The sequence below is a fragment of the Mobula birostris genome, chromosome 9, assembly GCF_030028105.1.
Source record: "Mobula birostris isolate sMobBir1 chromosome 9, sMobBir1.hap1, whole genome shotgun sequence".
Taxonomy (NCBI): Eukaryota; Metazoa; Chordata; class Chondrichthyes; order Myliobatiformes; family Myliobatidae; genus Mobula; species Mobula birostris.
In genome coordinates this window covers 120,970,950-120,988,009 of record NC_092378.1, presented here as the reverse complement: position 1 = coordinate 120,988,009, position 17,060 = coordinate 120,970,950, and the positions used below count along the sequence as shown (strand labels likewise).

At 42.1% G+C, this 17,060-nt stretch overlaps 1 protein-coding gene and 1 long non-coding RNA gene across 3 annotated transcripts in view; one reads left to right on the top strand and one right to left on the bottom strand.

The window, feature by feature from the left end:
• LOC140203032 (cholesin-like) overlaps positions 1–17,060 on the bottom strand; it is a 436,104-nt gene that overhangs the window by 256,020 nt on the left and 163,024 nt on the right. The gene's annotated exons all lie outside the window — the stretch shown is intronic.
• The window catches only part of LOC140203033 (uncharacterized), a 37,591-nt gene that overhangs the window by 13,230 nt on the left and 7,301 nt on the right, over positions 1–17,060 (top strand). Inside the window, exon 2 of one of the 2 annotated variants that reach the window (XR_011887272.1) lies at positions 2,656–2,763. This is a non-coding gene — a long non-coding RNA (uncharacterized lncRNA). Of the gene's footprint in view, positions 1–2,652; positions 2,764–17,060 lie in introns of both variants that reach the window. The other variant, XR_011887271.1, reaches the window with a different exon arrangement.

The following is a 17,060-nucleotide window of genomic DNA, read 5'->3' as shown; positions in this document are numbered from 1 at the left end:
CTAATTTATACAGAACTTACACGACAAAATAAACATAACGACACCGGTGCCAGTTCAGAGAGAGAAAAAGAAATATAGTCGAGGTGGTGTGAGGATTTTTCAGGTCAGTTCAAGAATCTGATGGCAGTAAGGAAGAAGGTGCTGTAGCACCAAGGAGGAGTGGGTTTTCAGGCTCCCGCACCTCCCATCTGGTGGCAGCAGAGAGAGTAGGCCGTGACTCAGATGCTGAAGATCCATGGTGATAATTGTCCTCAATTTCTACTTTCCTGTGCTTCAGAGCTCCCCTACCTGACCATGATGCAACCAGTCAGAAAGTTTTTCATATGCTTGTCAGGGCCTTTGAAGAAAGTAGCGATGTTGATGCACCTTCTTCATGGCGGGCGTGGTATACTTAATGAAGAAGACAAGCTAACCTACATGAATACACCATAATTGTGGTCTTTGAGCAGAGAACATATGTGGTTAATAAAAAGTAACCAACAATGTACTAAACTTAGATTTCGTTGTTGCAGAACATACAAGATCACAGTGTAGGAGGCAAGATATCGGCAAAGATAGAAGATTGGCTAGCTGACAGGAAGAAAATACGTTTGGTTTCTTATTGCTAGTGATGAACATGTATTGTACTATGCAAAAGGCTTGGGCATGTACTGTATATATAGCTAGAGTGCCTAATGCATTTGCATAGTACGTACTGTAATAATTTTATGTATTGCACTGTATTGTTGCTGCAAAAAAAAATTCATGACAAATGTGAGTGATGATTATCCTGATTCTGATATGGGTCTCTGTTGTGGACTGAGAGTGGGAAGGGGGGCAGGGAGAAGGGAATCATGGTTGGGAAAATGGGAAGAGAGTGGGAAGCACCAGAGTGAGATTCTGTCATGAACAATAAACCAATTGTTTGGAACCAAATGACCTTGCCTGGTGTCTCAGGGTGCCCACCACCCCCACACCCCTGCCACCTGTCCCACACCTCTCCCGCAGCACTCCAGCCTCACCAGTCCCAACATTCTTTGCTCCCGCCAGATTTACAAACACGCTCTCCACTCCACATTGCCAAATACACTACTGTCAAAAATCTTAGGCACCCTGGCTATGTAAATGTGCTTAAGACTTTTGCACAGAACTGTACATGATTATCAGTTTTTTGTTGGAATTATCCTCAGAAAATTGATTCCACTGACTTCAATGTGATCAGGCAGTGAAACTCAAATTAGCAAACAGAAACAAGTTTCTCTCCAATATATTTTCGATAAAATTAATTTTTAAAAAACTGCAGAAATAATGTTTTAGTAACCACACAAGCACATACAGTACATCTAGGAGCATCAACACACTTGTTGTGTAACCTACATCTCTCTCCTGCTTCCCTATGAATTTCTGCAGGGCAAGTAAGTTTTGCATTGCAACTGTGGTTCAGTACCTGTGCATGACAACAATACTTGATTTTCATTTCTGGTTTTAAACTGGCTTTGTTCTTTAAAATATGTCTACTAGAATTTGTTGTAACCATTTCTGACCTAGCAGCCTTACACACTAACCAATTTTAATCATTCCCCAGCAGCAGCCATGCTTTCAACTGCTGAGGCCCTAGCATTTCAAATCTATTTCCTTGAACCACTCCACATTTTTCCCCTTTGAGAGCTGTTTCAAACTTAGCCTTTTGATCAAGAGTACTCCATCAGCAACAGGTATCAAATTTTGACCAGTTCTTTGCTTGAAAATGCTCCATTTGACGTATAGTGTATGTTACATAAATCCAACTTACTGTTGTTGGGTCCACTTTAAACCTAAATGTAATTATCCATAAATAGCATTTTTAATTTCAGCAAAGCTTAAACTCATTGACTTTCTACTTACCAAAAGATTAACTGCTTACCTTCAGTTCAGTTAGACTAATGCACAATATGCACATTTACTCCTGCCAACACTTCAAAAGGAATGAAGGGAAACAAATGCACACATCCATTCTTGATCTGAATGAGAATAATGAACTTGGCTCCAAGAGGGATGCAACTGGCCCCTGGTGAGCTTGGCCTCACATATTGCCCATGCCGATTGCTGTCGCTTGGTTTTTCCACTCTCAGGGTATACACGGGCCAGCTCAGAACTACAGGAGATGGATGCATTCAGAAATGATGGAGGATTTCGATTGTGTGAATTGGGAAGAAGCTTTTGCACTGGCTGAAGTTTGTGTCTGGTGGACTTGGGTTCTGAATAGTTAACAATTGAAAAATGTGAAAGGAGAAAAGGGATCCGTCCTCCCGTGAGAGTCACAGCGATGGTAGTCAAGCCGATGTGCTGCATGTTGTTTTTGATTTTCCATGTATCATACATATTAATTGAGGGGCGCGCTGGAGCAATAAAGTTGATTAGATCTGGTTAGAGTGATGCTTTCAAGGGGATACCCTCACACCTTTGGACTTGCAGTTTGCACTGTAGAATTCTATACACATCCTTGTAGATCAATGCCCCTGACAGGAGATAGGTGTTCAGATCATTTGGACCACCAAATATTTAAGATGGGTTTGATGAACTGAAACCCGAACACACAATTTGGGTGATAAGAATAGGAGCTATTTGAATTTCTTCCTTCATGTCCCATAATACCGCCATTGCTACCGATTTCCTTGTTTTCTCTTTTACCAGTAGTATTCAAGCAACGCACCATCTGGTGTCATAACTGAGGTTGTAATGTTCTCAACTTGAACTGACTTCACATCCATCTCGCAATATTCCTGGCCAGGCTTCTAATCACTGGTGAGTAAAGATAGCTCTAAAGTCAAGTTACATTTATTATCAAAGAATGTATACTGTATACAACCTTGAGCTTTTGTCTCCTTACAGGTAGCCTCAAAACAAAAAAAAACCCAATAGAACCCATTAAAAAAAAGACCGTCAAACACTCAATGTGCACAGAAAAAAAAAACAAATCATGCTAACAATAAAAGTAAGCGGGTTATTCGTATGTCCTTGTGTGCAGTCTCAACACCATCTTGAATGTTTCTTCTCCTTTTTGAGTGGTCAGGCCCCAGAGAATCCCAGGAGTCAGTCAGAATACTGCAAACAGTACAGCCTACTTATTGACTGTAACCAGGGTCTCATGCTGGAAATGTGGTCCTGGAGGAGGATTGGCATTTGAATCAGAATCAGAATCAGGTTTATTATCACCAGCATGTGACGTGAAATTTGTTAACTTAGCAGCAGCAGTTCAATGCAATATATGAAATAGAAGGAAAAAATAATAATAAATAGATAAATCTTATTCAGTATATTTTATATAGTATATGTATATTTAGATTAAAAATTGTGCAAAAAATGAGAAATACTGTATTTTTTTTAAAAATGGGGTACCTTATTCATTTGTTGAACTTAATAGATTTTACAGAAACAGCTTTGGAGATTTTTATTTGATGATTTGAGGTACTTGCTGTGAGCGTCCACAACTCAGAAACATACAGGAGGACAGGGATGGCTGGTACCCCATGTGATTTGTACAAGGTTTTCAAGTATTAACTTCTTCAATTGACTAAAGGACGTATTAGTGGATTGCTGAAAAAACTGCATTGGTGCTGCTTCATGCACCCATGCTGACTTTGTCAATTTCATCAACTTTGCCTCTAACTCCACACTCCCTTTAAATTCACTTGGTCCACTTCTGAAAGTTCTGTCCCCTTTCTCAAACTCTTTGCCTCCATCTCCAAAGACAAGCTGTCAAACAGCATCTTTTATAAACCTACCAATTCCCATCTTGACTATACCTCTTCCCACCCTGTCTCCTGTAAAAATGCTTTTCCCTTTACTCAGTTCCTTCATCTCCACCACATCTGTTCCCAGGATGAGGCTTTCCTTTCCAAGACATCAGAGATGTTCTCCTTCTTCAGAGTATGGGGTTTCCCTTCCTCCACATACCCTCACATGCACCTCCTCTATTTCCTGCAACCAGTGCTCACCCCATCTTCCCACTGTCTTAACAGTGATAAGAGTTCCTCTTGTCCTTACCTACCACCCCAAGAACCTTCACATCCAACACATGTTCCTCCGCAACTTTTGTCATTTCCAAAGGGATCCTGCCACTGAACATACCTTTACCTCCCTCCTCCACTTTCTGCAGGGATTGCTCCCTCTGTGATTCCCTTGTCCATTCATCCTTCCCCATGAAGCTCCCTCCCAGAGCTTATCCTTACAAGTGTCCGAAATGCTACACCTGCCCACTCACTTCCTCGCTCACCTCCATTCAGAGCCCCAAAAGTTCTTCCAGGTGAGGCAACACTTCACCTGCAAATCTGCTGGGGTCATCTATTGTGCCCGGTGCTCCCACAGTGGTGGTGCCATCGTATATTGGGAGACTGCTTCATTGAACTCCTCCGCTGCATCTGCCAATTAGGAACTTCCAGACGGCCAATCGTTTTAATTCCAAATCCAATTCTTGCTCCTTTTGTGCCACAATGAGCCACCCTCAGGGTGGAGGAGCTACAGACTTTCTCATGTTTATGGTTCACTAATGTCCTTCAAGGAAAGAAATTTGCCAGTGCAGTTGATTTTAACTACCTCCTCGGAATAAGCTGAACTAGGCACCGGCATTGCCAATAAAGTCCACATCCCAGGAATTTTAAACAGTGTCCTGAATCTCCCTACAACAAATTGGTTAATAGCTCAAAACCACAGCAATAAGGACACGTAGCTTTGTTGAAAAGTGTTTTGTTTAAAAAGTGTATTAAGTGCAGCTCTTTAATGATCTACGTTTATGTATTAATAATTGAGGAATGCTCAACGAAAAAGATGTTTCAAAATTGTGTACGAGCAAAATGAGAAGAAAAATGGTAAAATCCAGTTTAGAATACAACTTTTTCATTCCTGCGCAAGAAGATCGTAAGATCTAGCTGCAAATTAACGTGCAGGAAATTGTTTTAAAAAAGGCACACAAGTCCAGCAACCTTCATTATCTTCTTCCAGAGCTCAAAACTTCTGCCACAAATAGAAGTGTGGAGAGGGCAATTGGGCACTTCAGTGCGAGGAACACAATGAATCAGCTGCTTCTTCCAAAAACCACGAAATTTCACAAATAATGGGGAGAATGGCAAGTAATAAATTGTAGACGAATTGCAAACGAGACAAGCAAAATTGCCGACAAACTCTATTTGCTGTGGTTTATTGTGTTAATTTGTAAAGGTCAGTGGGCATGCTTGTTTCGGCAGGATTAAACAACTTAAATGATACATATAAACACTTATTATACAATTTTTAAAGGCTTAAATCAGGTCACTGGAAGATTTTACCTTAGCAATTACTGTAACACAAATCCCTTGGTGCACTGCAGTTCATGCTCCAGTTCAGCCAGTGATTGATGGGTTTTGATGTGTTGCAAAAGCAAGTTATATTACTCCCCGGTAACCTCGGTCTGTACAAATAATTATAGATCTCCTTTTTTTCGTCTTTTTCGCGGTACTAGGCAAGGTTGCCCTCTTAGTCCTTTACTATTTAATATTGCTCTTGAACCTTTAGCAATTGCTATCCGTGACTCGCCAAATATTATTGGTATTACCCGTGGAAATTAAATACATAAACTATCATTATATGCAGATGATTTGTTGTTATATATCTCTAACCCGGAGAAGTCAATTCCTGCTATCTTAGATCTGTTAGCTCAATTTAGTAACTTTTCTGGTTACAAATTGAATCTTAGTAAGAGTGAATTATTCCCTTTAAATAAGCATGTACCTATTTATGGACGTTTAGCATTTAAATTGGTTACTGATTCATTTATATACTTAGGGATAACAATTACCAAAAAATATAAAGATTTATTTAAAGCTAATTTTTTACCTTTAATTGATCAGATTAAACTTTTATTTACCAAATGGTCCCCAATCTCTTTGTCTTTGATTGGTCGGATTAATGCTATTAAGATGATCATTTTGCCTAAATTTTTGTATATATTTCAATCGGTTCCAATTTTTATCCCAAAATCTTTTTTTGATAATGTAGATTCAAAAATTTCCTCATATATTTGGCAGAATAAAAATCCTAGGTTAGGTAAAAGATATTTACAGAAATCCAAGAAGGAGGGGGGACTTGCCCTCCCAAATTTTAGATTCTATTATTGGGCAATTAATATTCGATATTTAAAATTTTGGCTACAAGATTTGGACGCATCTTTAAACCCTCATTGGGTAAATCTTGAATCTAATTCATTACAAGGGTTTTCCTTGGGTTCGGTTTTAGGAACTTTACTTCCTTTTACTTCTTTTAAATCATATAAACAAATGAATAACCCAATAGTTAAACATACTTTACGTATATGGTTTCAATTCCGAAGATTTTTTGGGTTTAATCAATTCATTCTAGCAAGTCCCATTATATCAAATTTTCTTTTTCAACCTTCCACGATGGATCAAGCTTACTTTGATTGGAAAACCAAAAGTATAATATCTTTTCACGATTTATTCTTGGATAACTGTTTTATGTCTTTTGATCAACTCTCTAATAAATATAACTTACCCAGATCTCACTTTTTTAGATATCTACAGATTAGAAACTTTTTAATTACTGTCTCTCCTACTTTTCCACACCCATATCCAATGGACACTTTGGAAAAAATCTTAGACTTAAATCTTTCTCAGAAAGGTGTAATAGCAATTATATATAATATAATTATGAATTTATGTCCTGATACCTCTAATAAAATTAAAGCTGACTGGGAAAGAGAACTTGAGATTAATATACCGACTGAAAAATGGGAAAAAATTCTTCAGTTGGTGAATTCATCCTCTGTATGTGCTAAGCATAGGTTGATACAGTTTAAAGTAGTCCATAGGGCTCATATGTCCAAAGATAAACTATCTCGTTATTACTCTTATATTAATCCAATATGTGACAGATGCCAGTCTGAGATTGCTTCTCTAACTCACATGTTTTGGTCATGTCCCTTGTTGGAGAAATATTGGAAAGATATTTTTGATATTATTTCAACGGTCCTAAATATAGACTTACAACCTCATCCAATTACTGCTATCTTTGGACTACCAATGATAGGCTCAAATAATTTAACCTCTTTATCACGAAGGATGATTGCATTTCTTACTTTAATAGCTAGAAGGTCCATTTTGTTGAATTGGAAAGAAATCAACCCTCCTACAGTATTTCATTGGTTTTCACAAACTATGGTGTGTTTGAATCTGGAGAAAATTAGAAGTGCAGTTTATGACCCTTCTATTAAGTTTGAAAAAATTTGGAGGCCATTTATTCAGCATTTTCATTTGATGTAATTTGATCATTTCCAAACTTGTTTTATTTCTCTGTACTGTTGTTGGAGGGGAATGGAATCGTCGACGCTGAGGTTTTCTTCTTTTCCATTTTTAAGTTGTTAGTTTTGCCCAAGTCTTTTAGTTTAGTTTATTTGTTTTTTTTTTCTTTTGGGATGGGTTTTTTTTTCTCTTTTTCTTTCTTTGTTCTTTTTTTTTTTGCTTTAAATTATCCGTGATCAGTTCTACATGTATGGGAGTTTTGGTAATTTCCACTATTTGGTTTTGCAATTACTCTTTTTTAAAATGTAACAATGCATCTCATATTATCTGTATTATTGCTATGTTTTGTTTCTATATTTTGAAATTAATAAAAAGATTGAAAAAGAAAGAAAACAAGCAAATTTGGTCATGGAATTGGGTAGGTGGACAGCAAATTTCAGAGACTATTGGGAGGGAATTCAGAGACCTCATATGTGGAAGCAGGTCATTGCAAGAATGGTGTGATTTTGCCAAATCCATTGTTTCTGCAATGGTGCAATTTACAACCATAAGACATAGGAGCAAAATTAGGCCATTCGGCCTGTGGGGTAATGTAATTGGAAACGTACATAATTCACAACCACCAACATTGAGTTGGGGTTCACTTTAAGAGACCAGTTGGACAAGATAACATTTTATGTAAGTAATTTACTGGGCTTTGTGTTCAGTGCTTGGAATCCAATAAATGAGTTATGGTTTTTCCTAAACATAAAGTGCCTCCGCCATTTGTATTCACAAAAACCTACATTGCTGATCCCAATGCTCTAGGGCGATTCCAGAGTTATCCGCCATGTCGGCTAACGCAGTTACTTTAAAATTGCTGGAGTCTTGGGGGCAAAATGCTGTTTGGTTTGAACAAGCCGAGCCCCAATTCGCGCTGCGAGAAATCGCCACCAACAACACCAAATTTTTCTATGTGGTTGTGTCGCTCAGCAATTCTACGGCTGCGAGAATGATGAGTCTACTAGAGCACCTGCCTGAACATGATAACCACTGAAATCTCACCTTTTACAGGAGTCTGAGCATGCCAAACAGTTGCTCTCCTTGCCTGGCCTTGGCGATGCTAAGCTATCAGAACTAATGGACCACATACTGTCTCCACTGGGAAATTTCCATCCTTGTTTTATTTTAAAATAATTCTTTATGCAACAAATGCCTGATCAAGTTCGCATAGCCCTTACTAATGCATCCGTGAAAGACTGCAGGGAACTTGTTAAAATGGCTACTAGTCTACACTCAGCCGGAGGGCGGTGCATCATTCCTCCTCCTTTCTCTACCTCAATAAGTCCAGTCAGCAAGGCCCCCAATATAAGGCCTCCCACATCTGAGGAACAGACGACACCAAGCCTGCATTCTTACCATGCTTGTTTTGGTAGGAACACTAGAAAGTGCCAACAACCTTGCATCTTTGACAGTGCCAGTGCATCAGGCCATCAGAGGTCTCTGAACACTGTGGGTTCCGGCTGCCAAGGTCGACTACTGTTCATTATGGACAGGCGACGTTTCTTGTGTGACACGGATGCTCAAGTGAGTGTGCTGCTAGCATTGCCTATTGATGAGAAGGCAAAGAGTGACAATACCTTGCTGGAGGCTGCCAATGGCAGCTGGATCCAGATTTACACGCACGACGGGTGACACTCTGCTTCAGTGGGTGACGTTACAGGTGGGACTTCATCCTGGCTAAAGTGGCTAGTCCTCTGCTCAGCGCAGATTTCCTGTGTGCTCAGGGACTGCCAGTCGATCTTAAGAACTGCCAGCTTGTGGATGTCAAGGGCTTTGGGTCGTTAGCCTGCACCCCCAGTCAGTTCCCCAGAATGACTCTGTCAAGCACATGCACCACTGTATGTGAGTTTACTCATCTGTTGGGTGAATTCCTGAACTTCACCAAGCCCATATTCTCCACCATTGTCACAAAACATGGGGTTGAGCACCACATTTCCAAAATTGGCCCACCAGTCCATGCCCGCAGGTGTAGACAGGATGCAGAAAATTCGGCAGTCGCAAAGACTGAGCTTGCCAACATGGGAAGACTTGGCACCAGTCAAGTAGCCCCTGGGCTTCGCCCCACCTCTGATCCCTGAGTCTGACAGTGGTTGCCGCCCATGCAGCATTTACTGACAACTTAAAGAGGCCACCATCCCTGATCATCAACCGGCCCCAACACATCCAGCACGTTTTCTGGAAAGCTAATTTTTTCCAGAGTCGATCAAGTAAGGGGCTACCATCAGGTGCCTGTGTGCTCAGAGGACATTCCAAAAACGGCTGTGATAACCCCATTTAGCCTCTTTGAGATTCTGTGCATGCCATTTGGGCTGAAAAATGCAGCATAGACTTTGAGATGGACTCTATTAAAAGACTTAGATTTTCTTTTTGCTGACCCGGACAACATCCTTGTCGCCAAAGCATCCAAATCCGAACATGTATCTCATCTCTGCACACTTTTCAAGTGCTTAAGCCAACACGGGTTGATAACTTGCCTTGCTAAGTGCCAGTCTGGGTTGTCAACTATTGACTTTCTCAGCCATCGCATTTCCACAGAAGGTGCGAGACCCCTCCCATCAAGAGTAGCTGCTAGTATGGATTTCCCGCCGTACAGCACCACTAAAAAACTACAGGTGTTTTTCGGCATAGTGAATTTCTATCACTGCTTCATTCCACAAGCTGCTGAACTTATGCTTCCCCTGTCTAGTGCACTTAAAGGCAATACCCCTAATCACGTTCTTGACCGGTCAGCGGACATGACCAAAACATTTGATGATACCAAATGAGCTCTTTCCAACACGACCCTACTGGCATACTGACCCACAGGTGCAGGCTTAGTGAACAGTAGTCATGGACCTGCGGTTGGCTGATATTAAGTTTGGGGAAACTGAGTTTTCTCCCTTGAGCGATGTCTCAACTGGTCGCCCTTGCCCCATAGTGCCTGCAAGCTGGAGGTGGACTATTTTTGACTCTATACATCCGAGCTGGAAGGCCCCACGAGAGCTGGTCGCACGGCTTTAGAAAAGACGTGTGTGATTGCACTGCAGCCTGTGTGGAGTGCCAGCGGGTAGAAGTTAACCATCGTGCTCAGGCGCCATCGGCACCTGATTGACGGTTTGATTATGTCAATGTGCACCTTGGTAGTCCTCTTCCTCCCTGCCGTGGTTTCACATACCTCCTTACCATAGTGGAGCACGCCACCAGGTGGCCAGAGGCCGTCCCTCCTGCAGACGATGGACGCAGCGTGGCTCAGCACCTGGGTTTCTCAGTTTGGCACCCCATCTGATATCTCCTCTGACTGCGGTCCCCAATTCATATCGGACCCCTGGGCTGCAATGGCCCAGAACCTTGGCGCTGAGCTACATCACACCGCGGTGTATCACCTGCAGACCAACAAGCAGCTTCACGCTCCTTAATGGCTGCTCTGAGGGTTTTGCTGACAAATGTGTTGGCATGATCATCTCCCCTAAGTCTTGATGGAGCTCAGAACAGCTCCAGAAGAGGACCTGCAGTTGTCCACAGCTGAGTTGGTGTATGGGCCGCCATTACAAGTGCCAAGTGATTTTATTCCTAAGTCCAGGACCACCTGATCAGCAAGTCAACAGCATTCCACCCTCCTCGGTAAATTCAATCCCTTTTCACCTATTCCTATCTCCCATCATGGCATACAGCACTCCTGGGTTCCTGTGGACCTACATTCCTCCTCGTTTGTTTCCATCCACCATGCACACCAACATACCCTTAGGCCCCCTTACATGACCATGAACGTGTTAACACACCCCTAGACAAGCCAGAGGCACGTGCTGTTCCTCCACCCATGGAACACAGAACCCGAGCCAGGGCGGCTCATCCAAGCTCCAGGCAGGCTCACAACGTGAGCTTCAGTGAACTCTGCAGGGTCCTGTGCAGGGTAATGTAACTGGTGGAAAAGTACATAATTCACAAGCACCGATATTGAGTTGGGGTTCACTTTTTGAGGCTGGTCAGACGTGATGACATATCAAGTAAAGTACTTTTACCGCACTCTGTGTTCAGTATTTGGAGTACAAATGAGTCTTTACGGGTTTTCCTCAACATAAAATGCCTCTGCTGTTTTTACTTGTGAAAAACTACTGGCTCATCAAGTCAACTCCACCATTACTTCATGGCTGATTTATTATTTCTCTCAACCCCATTCATTGGCCACATAGTATGAAGAAGATAAAGTTAGGAATGTTGAATAAAGAACTAGGACAAAATTGAGTTAGGGCTAGAGAGAAAGAAGAAGATGGAACATAAGAAATAGGGGTAGGAGTAGGCCATCTGGCCCGTCGAGCCTGCTCCACCATTCAATAAGATCATGGTTGATCTGGCCATAGACTCATTTCCAGCTACCTGCCTTTTCCCCGTAACCCTTAATTCCCCTACTATGCAAAAATCTATCCAACCTTGTCTTAAGTATATTTACTGAGGTAGCCTCCACTACTTCAAGATTTTGGCAGTGAAATTTGTCCCTTTGTGGTTCAGGTTTATTTGTCACGGCACCTGGTATGATGTAGTAAAATATCATTGCTGCCACCTCATGGACAATTCCTTCAACTACAAGTTCCATCACACAGGAAAGCCATTCTGTCCACCTATAATGCCCCAGGTGGACTAGTAATATTCCTCCCAGCTGGTTTTCTATTGAAGAGGTGAAGGAGATGATAATAACATGGTGGATCCAAAGACATTCAAACAGAAGGAATTGTTACAAAGTTGGCCAGCAGAGTGATTGGGAAGTGTGATCTTGCTCACTGGGAGACCAAACTCAGTATGGATCAGAAATAACATCTCCTCCTCACTGATAATCAACACTGGTGCACCTCAAGGATGCGTGCTTAGCCCACTGCTTTACTTTACCTCCACCCATGAACATGCGGCTAGGCACCGTTCAAACACCATCTATAAATTTGCTGAAGACACAACTATTGTTCAAAGTTCAAAGTACATTTATTATCAAAGTACGTATACTAAACATAACCTTGAGATCCGTCTTCTTGCAGGCACATACAAAACAAACAAACACAAGAGAATCCTTTTAAAACACCCACATAACAAAGACCGTCAAATGCCCAAATGTGGGGGAAAAAAGGATCAAATCATGCTAACAATAAAAAAGTAAATAAATAACACACAGGACATAAACTGCGGAGTCCTCAAAAGTGAGCTTACAGCCACAGAACAGTTCAGTGCTGCAGCCGGACCAGGATCCCGATGGTTGCAGGCCACATCCGCAGAGCCATTTCAGTGCTGCAGCCCATCCAGGAGCAAAATGGTTGCAGGACACAGCCACGGGGCCAGATCAGGACTGAGGCAAGTGCTAATGGTTGAAGGCCACAGCTGCAGAGTCAGTTCAGTGCTGAGGGAAGCCAGCCTCTCGGAGTAATGAGCTGAACACTGGTTCAGCCTTCACACTTGGCCTTGACACCTTGCTCTATTTGATCTGGCTCGGTGCTTAAATTGGCCAAACCTTAGCTCGTTTTTCCCTCTCGGGCCCGGGCCCTGCGGCTTCAATCCAGCCCCAAGTCCACTCCAGCAATGGCCAAACATCAGTTCATTGTTCCCTCTTGGGCTCAGGCCCTGCTGCTTTGATTCAGCCCCAAGTCCACTCCAGCAATGGCCAAACATCAGTTCGTTGTTCCCTCTCAGGCTCAGGCCCTGCTGCTTTGATTCAGCCCCAAGTCCACTCCAGCAATGGCCAAACATCAGTTCGTTGTTCCCTCTCAGGCTCAGGCCCTGCTGCTTCAATCCAGCCCCAAGCCCTCTATAGCAATGGTTGCTGCGGCCATACCAGCATTCTTGAAAGTCCAGTTCGCTGAATCCTTCGGGGTACTGCAAAAACACCAGGTCGTACTTGACTGTTCAAAAGCACAAGTCCCAAAGGGAAATTACAGGCTGCAGATTGCAATGATCACAGTGCAGGAAAGGGGCAATTAATAGAATAGTTAGTAGCTTTGTTTGCTACCTGTAAAGCATTGCCGTGTCTTGCCATATTTAACAGAGAGAACTTCAAACGGTGACGAGGTGTACAGGAGTGAGATAGATCAGCTGGTTGAATGGTGTTGCAAGGACAACCTTGCATTCAACATCGGTAAGACCAAGGAATTGATTGTGGACTTCAGGAAGGGGAAGTTAAGGGAACACACACCAGTCCTCATTGATGGGATCAGCAACGGATAGAGTAAGCCGTTTCAAGTTCCTGGGTGTCAAGATCTTTGAAGATCTATCCTGGGTCCAACATATTGATGCAATTTCAAAGAAGGCGTGACAGCGGCTATATTTCATTAGGAGCTTGATGAGATGTGGTAGGTCATAAAAGACTCTCACCAATTTCTATATACTACCAGGGAGAGCATTCTAACTGGTTTCATCACTGTCTGGTGTGGAGGGGCCAGTGCAGAAGATCAGAAAAAGCTGCAGAGGGTTGCAAACTCATTCAGCTCCCCAGGGAGTTGAATGAGGCACGAGCCTCCCCAGCATTGAGGACACCTTCAAAAATTGATGCCTCAAAAAGGTGGCATCCATCATTAAGGACCCCAATCACCCAGGCCATGCCCTCTTTTCACTGCTCCATCAAGGAGGCGATACAGGAGCCTCAAAGCTTCTTGCCTGCCAGCATCAGAGTTCTGAATGGGCAATGAACCCATGTGCAGTACACATCAATTTTTTTTCCTTTTTTTCATTCTTTTTGCAATCCTTATTTAATTTAATTGCTTTTAATATCTATTTCTAATTGTAATTTATAGTTTTTCTATTATCTATTGCAATGCGCTGCTGCTACAAAACAACAAATTTTACAACATAGGCCAGTGATAGACTCATTTCAGATTCTGAGGAAAAGCTTAGCGAGAATCAATGAAACAGGAATTGGGTATCACAATTTGGAGAAGACATGAGGAGAGATATGATGTGAGCCTTGGGGACAGAGAATCTGGGTAGGATGGGGGTGCTGAGTGGGAGAGGTGTAGATTACCAGTGTTAAATACTATTAACAAATGGGAAAGAGCAAACTTACTGGCTTCCTATAATGTATCACTCTTGATAGCATTCAGGAGAGATTTCAGAAATACTCCAACTCGAATGAGAAGGAAGCAAGAGCATCTGTTTCCTTATGCGTATGACAACCTCATATTATGACCTTAATCTTCTTAAAAAGTGCATACAGATCTGACTTCCTACGTCCAAGATCTACTTCCAAAACTTTCAAGCAGCAAATCCTAAACTATGCAGAATATCAGGATTAAAATCTCAATTATCTGACTCAAAGCTGAAATTTAATGCATAGCAATATGCGGAGGAAGTGCAACTTCATTTCCAGAAATTGGCCAAAATATCACTGCCCCTGAGAGAACCAAAGCTCTGGGAAATGTACAAGTCGTGTGAACAAGGACAGAGAGGGACAGACATGGGTCTGAACTCCCCTGGTTCTGACTATCCACAGTTATATTCACAAAAGTGTTATAAAATGGGAGTTTCATGAACGACTTTTGTTCTTAGAATCTTTCAGAAAAGCTGACATGACAAGAGTATAGATGTCATGCGATTAGCTTCAATAACAGAAAGCAAGTATTAGAAATATTTTCAAAATTACCCTATTAAAAATGACATCTGACAATGTATTCCATTTCAAACATACAATTCTATTGAAATATACCTAAACCAAAAATCTTAATGGGGTGAACCCCATTATAGCTACTGAAACTATGAACTATGTTCATTCACCTGGAATACAATGCAAAATTCTGGCTGTATTATATTGAAAATTATATAAAAGAGCATACCTAGAAAGGAAAGGGAAATATAATACCCTGGTTAAGATTTCCACTACTATGCTGTGTGGTATTTCATTTAGTAGTTTTCTGTAAAAGTAGTGTGCCCTGCTGGTAGAATGTTTTGGTTTCAGCTAAAAATAAGGAGGCAAGTAGTTTAACTTAGGAATGTGATGTCAGTCAATCAAGATGGTGGAATTGGGAGAAGGTTCTAGGGAGAGCTGGGTGGAGAGAGATGTGACCGACACTGGTGGGTTTGTGGTCTTTTGCGGGAGATGCGGAGAAGAGAAGATCAGAAGATACGGCTGTAGAATTCGATCCAATGGGAAGACATGATTGCAAGGAATGCTTCGCAAGATGGAGTCCAAGATGAGCCTTTTATTCTTTTCTATTTTCTTTCTCTTACTAACTGTTTGATAAATGTGAAATTAGTAAATATACTTCTTTATCATTTTATGCGGGTACGACTTGTTATTTCTTGACGGCTGATAATTGTGTATAGGCAGTATTTAGACAGCATTCCCTCAGATCGAGGTTTCTTTAATCAGTACATCACAACGTTCCTGTTTGGTTGAACCCCAAATCATACCAACCCTAGACATATATTGTTTGCGAAAGGTGGCCTTCTCACTGCTGAGTCACATGGCTGTTAGCAGAGTTCGCTATTGAATCAAGTTTGCATACGAGCCTGGTAAGGGACATTTGTGGCAGACCATTGTCCAGGGATTTTGAAGGCTGTGAAACAGCTGCTTTAGAGTTGATTACGTGGTCTGTGTACTTAAGCCTGTGTTTACACTAGTGACGGGGAAAGTGATTAAGGTACATTATTATGGATGCCACAGAGATTAAGACAGTGCAATTCAAAGAGATTACCCACAACTAATGCTTGTGTTCTGAGCAGGGTGAATATCCAAAACCCTGATGAACTGCAAATTAGAGTGCTGAGTTCTGTAAAAGTATTGGGAAAGTCACGCTAGTTGAACGGCGGTTTGATCAATCGGCGGGTAAGTATATCGTGCTAGTCCAGACTAGCAGTGACATGACCAAAGTCGCACTGCCTGGTACGATCAGGGGGACATGTAGCTGAGGGTGAAGACAATAAAGACGAATTGTACATTGCTGAAGAGTGAGGACCTCATAAACAAGTTGTGCTCATTTCTGTGAAGTGAGGGGAAGAAGTTGTCTGATGTGGAAGGTCTAATGGGTGCTTCAGTGGGTGATGGAAATTCTCGTCTGGTTTTGGCAATTACTTCACAGTCTGATAAATGCTAAAGCGCACGGGCGGAGAGCCAACGTTATTGCAGGCTGAGAACATTCTCTGGAGTCAAGCTCAACTCCATTGGGGAGAAAGAATATGAGACTTGGGCAGAGCAGACGTCTCAATTACTGGATGAGTAGCAGAGCTCAGATAACATGAAAAGACAGCAACTGGTAAGAGAGTCCAAAAGGTCTGGCTGCCGTGATGGTGAGCTCCCTAAAGGTAGAAAACCCATTGTCACATCTGCGGACTACATGCAAGCGCCAGAAAACATTTTTGGCAGGACGGCAGCCCAGCAGAGCTTATGATGAGGCTCAGGCACATCTTCCAGGAGAAGGGCAGAAACTTTCTGCCTACATTTTCAAGTTAGAAAGACAGCGACATTGGTTGTGCCATAATGGGACAACTCAACTGCCTGAGATAAACTAATTAAGGGTGGGGCAAGTTGTGAAGGGTGCACTGCCACGTGACGCGACTGCCTTCAGCATTTGAATGCCTCAGAAGACGAGTCCCCCTTTCTCGTTTGTTGAGCTGATCAGAGAAGTAAGAGAGGAGGAAAATACGACGGAGGAGTGGGAGACTTCCACCAGTAGGGCAAAGTCCTCAGTAGTAGCCTCTGTTGCTGAAGCAATCTCTGATGCCACATAAATGGGGGTTTTGCAGGATGTGGTGAAAAACATGCAAGCCGAGGTACTTTGGTTGATGTTGGATAGTGCTGCCATCGCATGGCAAGTCCAAAAG